The sequence below is a fragment of the Aythya ferina genome (assembly GCF_964211825.1).
Source record: "Aythya ferina genome assembly, chromosome: 2".
Taxonomy (NCBI): Eukaryota; Metazoa; Chordata; class Aves; order Anseriformes; family Anatidae; genus Aythya; species Aythya ferina.
Genome location: NC_140297.1, coordinates 26,678,610 through 26,686,251, shown reverse-complemented (window position 1 = coordinate 26,686,251; position 7,642 = coordinate 26,678,610).

Sequence of the window (7,642 nt, the reverse complement as noted above, 5' to 3'; positions counted from 1 at the left end):
TTTTTTTTATTTTTTTTTTCCCTTCTCTTGCTTTACTTTGCACTGTTTGCCTCTGTGCAGTGACTTACTGCACACATATACCCCTGGCCATAGCCCAAACTGGTTAATTATACTCTTCCTACCTCAGATGATTCACCCTCTGCTTCCAAAATGTGAAGCTGTTCCTTTTTCCTCTCCTAAGCAGTCTCATATAGTGCTGCCGGAGAAGTATCTGCTATATTTAAGTGGTATGTGTGGCTATATTTCACTGATGTTTGAACAAGCCTTGTCAGGATTGTTCCAGATGAAAGTGCGTTAATTCCTGTTATTATCAGGCACAAATGCAACAGAAAAACTTTACTTCAAAGTGGATGCATACTTTGCTCCCTGAGCAAGTTGCTGGATGTGACAGCCAAAGGATTTTGGTGCCGCTTGTCTTCTTCAGCATGTTACTGGAATACAATGCCTGGCTGCAGCATCCCAGAAGAGATTAACTTCCGAACAGCCTTGACTTTCCAGCAGGCTCCTCTCAAACCAGGGCCATGGCACTGCCTGGTGGAGAAGGTGTCTTTGAGAAAAGTCTTGAAGTCCTCTTCTCACTTCCTAGTTCCCAGCAACTGAACATGGAAATAGAAGACAATGACATCTTCCAAAGTAAGTAGGATTCTTATAAAGTGATGTCTGAGGGTCACAAGATATTTTCAGAATAAAAATTCTGGTCAGTAGATATTGTGTCAGCAAAGTTTTTTAAAATCTGCTAATCTCAACACTAGGCTCTTGTGAATAGGCACTTCATTAAGCAAAACCATGGTGCCACGACTCCCAGCTGTGATTTAGCTAGAAATGCTTCAGAAATGTCTGTCACTGTAGTATCTAAACACTGCAGAGCCACCCAGAAGGACAGCAGATCAATTCAGTGATGAGAAGTCATACAGTATTTCAGCAGATACAATTCTATTCATTTATTGTTGTACCCCACTGCCAGCCATTGTAGGAAACAATGAATGTGGTATTCAAAAGTTGCAAGGCTCCTCCTAAATATTAACGAATAGCACTGGATCAAACACCACTCTAAACTCCTGTCTCCCAAAGGACCCTCAAAAGACGACGGCCCCACACGTGCAAGCATAGAGGTTATGTACCCACATGGGACCTTCATGGGGGAAATGGTGCTCAGCTTGGGAAAACACAGCACAAAACATCTGAGGAAGGAGAAGTAAAATACTCCAGCGCTGGAGCTGCATGTCTGCACTTGTTACAGGAACATTCCTGTAGATGTGTGCCCCATCATCATGCCAATCCCCACCTTCCACTGCCTGAACAACTTTAAAAGCATAGTGTGATTACATTAGACCTGACTCCAAGTCATTGAAAAGTACAGTCACCTCATATCCTGACAATTTGCCACCTGAAGCAACTTTGATAATGTTTAGTTTTTCTTAATGGACAGAAGGAGGGTACAAAGAGGTCACCCAGCTCTGCCATTGTCCTCGTACCTCCCTTCATGACCCCCGCCTGTGTCAGGGCCTTCTCCGGCCACGCTGAGCACAGGCCTTGCTCAAGGCCTACATCACCTAATGATTGTCTGCAGGTATTGAATGAAAACAAAGATAAATCAGCCTGTGTGGCTGTATGCAATCTTTTCATGCTGCTACTACTGGCAGAAAATCTTATTGATCAATGAGCTACAAATTTAAACAATATTGAATGAAAACCATGTGCTTGTAGTATGCTTTAAAGTTCTGGAGCACTTGGGGGTTGGTGGAAGAGCAACGGGAGAACCACAGGGCTTGGACGTCTCCCTGGAAAATGTGCCATCTCACCTTCAAAGTGGACATATCAGAGGACTGTCAACTAAAAGCACTCACACAAGTCTCACTCATTGCACTGCAGCACTGGATTGAAGGAAACGTCTCATCAGAACTCACTGCCAGTCCTCAGAAAATGTGGCAAGTGAAGCAAGGACAGGGGACTGCTGGATCATGACAATGAAATGCATTTGCTAAATGCTTCTTCTCTCAATTCCCAGCAAGGTATCCCAGCATATATCTGGAATGCCTATAAAGACTGAAAGTCATTTAGCTCAAGCTTGGTGGAACCTATTACAAAAAGAAGGGCTGTAAAAGATAATGAGTTTAAACTTGTAAACTTGTAAAATTGGACATTAGGAAAACAAAATGCCTATCTTTTATGTAATAGCTTATATGTTCAGTATGTTAGCACAGAAGTCTTCACATTAAAAGAGGGCTAAAAATGTTGCTAATTCTTTCAGTTTGATTATGGATTTTAAAAAGCATCAGACTCTGGAGTCAAATGATAACAAAAGACTTTGATTTTTTAGAGAAGATTCTGAACCTCAAGCAAATAAAAAGCTTACACTCTTTGAGCACTTTTACTCAAAATCCTTGGGCATTCACTCCTGGTGGTAGTGGGTTAAAACAGGGTATGGCAGGCCTGTGCCTCCCCAGGAGAAATACCTACTTGTATTGTAAAAGAAATTGTGTGTCACTGTGGAGGTCAAACATTACCTTCCATTCTGGAAATGAATCAAGATGTAAAGAGTTTTAGATTCTATATATCACATTGCTTTTTATTATTTAATGGTACAATAGAAATCATTTTGTTTGCTCTATCCTTAGCCTCCTTTCTTGAATGCAAAGAATGCTATCTCCTTCATCCACCAACACAAATTTGGGTAGTCTTCCCATAGAAACCAGACAGATGAGTGGGGAACAATGATCAGGCAGTTTCAGTAGAGGTGTTTGTGACTCTTCAGTGCTCAGTAACAATCTAAAGGGCATGGAACAATAGCACCTGAGATTTGCACATGTATTCACTTCTGATTTAGCAGTTCTCCCACAGAAGTAAAGGTGAGTCCTTCTTGTTGCAATGGCAAATCTCATTGGCATCAAAGGGAAAAGGATTAGCAAAAACTGAGTGCTTTTGAAAATCCCATAAGTACTATTTTAAACCTAGAGAAGAGTATTGGAAGGAGATGATTTGCTTTTTGTGTTGATAAAAGACATTTGCGGTGCAAGGCGGAGTGCTCTGCGCTGTTCCTTCCCTCTGCAAAAGCACCATTTACCATTTTGCCCTGCTTTTTCCTGTTTCCTCTTCACACCATTACCAAGGCAAAGTTTGTGGTGTTTTTGTCATCGTTTGACAAAAATGCACCTAAATGACCCATTGGAGCCTGCTGCCAAGGCCACGGTGCGGCTGGCTGGCAGGGCCACTGAGGGAGGCTGGCAGCCAGGGCCTTCTCCCCGCCACCATACACCTTGTCCCACAGCAGGCCTGTGTGCTCCTGGGCCAAGGCCTCCCACCCAGGTGGTCACTTCTGGCCTCCAGCAAAACAGGACAGTGGTGAAGAAGCCCGCTGGTTGATTGACCCCATCCGCAGACAGCTGCTGGATCCATCGAGGCATCAGCACCCACTGGAGGCTGTTTATTTTTTTCACGTCTTTTACTGGCTCTGTGGCAAAAGCTCTAAATACTGCCTTTTATCCCTCTTAAAGCTCAGAAGAAATGTGAATGTTGTCTCAGTGCATTCGAGACTGAACTCCTCTGAGAGAAAAACAAAACATATTTCGCATCCAAATATTAAGAGTTTTCTCCAGCATGTGTGAAGGGCTCTTTATTTTACAGAAATATGAAGTGGAAAAGGTCCATGACCCATAGCCCCACTGATGTGGGGTACTCGTACCCTCTGTTTGGCCGAGAGCAGCAGTAGGGATGTTTGTTAACCTCCCAAAGAGCGGAAATTTCTGCATCTACAGTATATTTAAATCACTTCCAGCAGGATGACTGAACATCCAGATACAGGGCTTGGGTTCAGCTACTGACAGCAGGAGAGACCAGGAGAAAATAGAGCAGAGGGTTATACCCACTGAGGGACCAGAGGGGTTGGGAGGAGATCTTGGTGACACCCAGGTGTGAGGCCAGGACTGCAAAGCTCAGCCAGATGCTCAAGCAGACAGTTATGGAAAAATAACAGAAAATAAGTGGGAGCTTAGGGAACACGGCAATTGTCCTTTTGGAATTTCTCCACTTTATGAGATAACCAGGGCATGGTTTGCATTAAAAGGCTACTAGTGTGCACATGTAGAGTATTTGCTTTCTCACACTGGATGGGTGCAGCAATGGCTCAGCAATGTGCATGCTGGAATTAAAAGAATATGTTTGTTCATTTACTCAAACACAGGCTACTAACACTGTCTCATAATACTGTATCCTTCCAGTCTTGTGGCAGAAGAAGATCAGAAAATAGGAAGGGCACTAAAACATGCATCAGTCTTTTATTTCTGTTTTATCCACCACCACCCCTTTTTACAACTTTTCTTGCACTACACTGATTTCCACTCCTCCTTGTCTCCAAAACGTCACCTCCCAGCAGAACCACCTCTGCTTCACAGCAACCATCAGGGTGCATCATGAAGAAGAGGTGGAGCTGGCAGGGATGCTGCTGAGAGCCCCCCACACACTGCATGCACCACTACTGCCCCTTCCTCTCCCACACCTTCCCTGCTCAAGCCACAGCTGCTCCTCCTCATTTTGGAGATGTCCCTTTTCTCCAAACACTGGGGTTCCTATCGTTTAACATCAGGTGAATGGAAACATTGATTTTGTGTTGACTTAGCCCCAGCTGCTCACCTCTGGGAGCCAGAGAGTGGCTCACTGAGTACACACTGGGCTAAGGATATGTTTTGATATAGCAATTGTAAAAACTGACATGTAAATATGAATGATCGTACATGCTTGCAGTTACTAATTTGTGCTAGTAGGTAAACAGAAATGTCAGCGGTCAGGGAATAAACAGGTTTACACATCCTGTGTGGAAACATGGGGCTATGAGCTTCTTCCATTGTTTGCTATTTACATTATGGAAATCAAATTGACAGTCAAGATGCCAGAGGTTAAAAATATTCTGCAAACTTAGCTGAAAAAGAAAAAAAAAAAAAAAAAAAAAAAAAAAAAAAACCTGTCAAGAGTTCAGGTAGCTTCTATTTTATTTTATGTGCTGTCAGTAATACATTCGCACTTCAAGAGCCTCTCGTATAAATATTTGCTTGCAAATGCCAGCGGAATGGAAAACTACATAGTGACTCCTGATGCTTTGAATCAGGGTCCAAGGCTAAATTGACCAACTGTTTTAAATGGACTGCCTTGGTAAATCTGCTGCCTCATTTTCAAACAATCTCATTTACTCTTTATCGGCCAAATATTTGTGTAAAAACTGTTTATTTCTGATTTTGAATAAGTCTCTATATTTCCAAGTATCTGCAGTGGTGCATGGTGATCTATCCTAGGGCTGTATTTTCAAGCATCATAAATCAGAATTACTACACTGAACTTAAAGGAGAGACCTTTGTATAAATGAGCTGAAGCTCTGGCCAGCCTAATCAATGTGAAGGATTAAATATTTTATTTTTAAACTGTTTTGTAAATTCAGTTAAACTGTGATGTAGTGGTAGTACTGCAATTGGTAATTGGCTTCTAAGCTTTACCAGATTCTTATCGTAATAACTGTTAGGAGGCAAATCAGTGGCATTCAGTGATGACTTACAAATATGCTCTATAATATCTTCTTCCTTTTGCTGTGTGTTTTTCTGAGGTTTGGGGTCTGAAAAATTAACTTTGTCTTCCCTGTGGACTTCTGTCTGAAACCTCAACTGTCTAGAGATCAAAGAAGATCCCTTGTCTGTGTTGTCATTTTGAGTGACAGATCAGCAATGTGTAATTCAGTAGATCAGCCCCTACTATGAAAATAATAATACCTCTTCCTTAGTTAGATCGGTAGAATCAAAGTGCTGGTCTAACACAACTTAATTTCATCCTTCAGAAAGAAGTCTTTCTTGAGCTCACTATAACTTCAGAGATCTTTCTTTGTAGCTGTTTCCTAATTAACCATTTCACTGCTCAACCCTGTGCTTTGATTGTCTTTTATCACCATACTGCATTTTATTTTTAATTTGCTTCCCTTTTCCCCTTTATTTTGATAGTTGTGATTTATTTTTGTTTTTAATGAAACAGTTCAGAGGGAAATCATTGTATGGAGGCCACCAGGAAGCAGTGAATGTGGCAGCAGGGTCAGGAAACCCAAATTTATGCAAAATCTGCCAAAAATGTCGGTCAGGTCTCCCTGAACATCTGTGTGTGTCACAGACTTTTTCCTGGCATCACAAGAAGACATTTCTACATGCTGCGAGAGAAACATGCTTTGTTAAAACTCAAAACTTGTGAGGACATAAAGTGCTGCTGAGATTTTGGGCTGTAAATGGAGGTGAGTTGTCTATGCATTGGAGGGGGGAACCATATTTCCATTTTCAAGGAGAAAAAGAGGTAGACAGCCTCCCTCTTAAAAGTGTGGCCACAACCTTTCTTGCCAGGCTTACCCTTAGATTTTTGCCAGACTCTCACCTGTAGACATAATCAGTTCTGAGCACATTGGAGGTGTGAACATCTGTATACACACATGGAAAAATTCCAGCAGGTGGGAACATGCAGTGTAACATTTGCTGTCAGAAACAAACAAACAAACAAACAAAAACGTGGTAGCTCAGCTTTGTAGCTGGAAATTGCAGAATGGCCATATGGGATCAGCTGGTCTGATCCGCATTAGTGACCAGTGCCAGCTGCCTCAAAGGGAGATGCACAAATCCTTACAATTAGCATTTACAGGATAGTTTGTCCCTGTGGCAGTTCACCTCTCCTTTTTGCTTGTTAAGGATGTCTCATGCAATGGCACGTAAAGGGTCAGCACTTCTGAAGTTCTCACTCAGTTAAAAGATATTTTCATGCAACTAAAATTTTACATAGATCTGCTATTCATGTAAATGTCCAATCTTTGTTTTCTTTTTTTTTTTGTTTGTTTTGTTTTGTTTTGTTTTGTATTTGTTTGTTTAATCTTGTTAAATCTCTGGCATCAGGGTAACTTTAGCAAGAGCTTCATAGTTTCAGTAGCACTTGCAGGAAAAGGAGAAGTTCTGCCTTGTTGTCTGCTAGAAATGCAAATTCTCTTTCCAACTCTTGCTTTTCAGAAAGATCTGAGAATTGCTCGGGTTTAAGTCAACTATTCAGAAGAGATGGCTAGGCCTAACCACACCAGTCCCAGCACCCAGTTCATTGTTTCACAAGCACACTTGTAAACTCATGGGGGACAAGAAAGCAGCAGCCAGTGTCAGAAGGAAGGAGGCTTTATGTTGGCAGAGTCCTTTGCATCACCTTGCAGGAACAACAGAGAGGCCCAAAGAAATATTAATAGTATATCGGCCAATGGGAACTAATTATTTCCATGTATTTTCTTTTTTCTTTTTTTCTTAACTTCCATACTTTGGCCAACTTTTCAGTTGTTCTCGACAGTGGCTTGTACTGTCCTTGACTCACAGTGTGAAAGGATTATCTCGATTGAGGTCACACAGTAGATTCCATTTCTCTGATTGCTTGTATAGTTACTCTTGTCCAAGAAGGACCCAACATGTGACTCATTTGATGTTTACTTTGTTATTACTACATATTTGTGTTAATTGTGGTCCTAGTTAGAAACCTGACTTGGTCCTAAAGTTAAGACTGTCTGGTGTTAAGCCCAGTACAAAGACAGTTCTTTTTTGCACTAACACACTATATAGCAAGTACATGTTTAAGGCCATCTAACATTGCCAGAGTG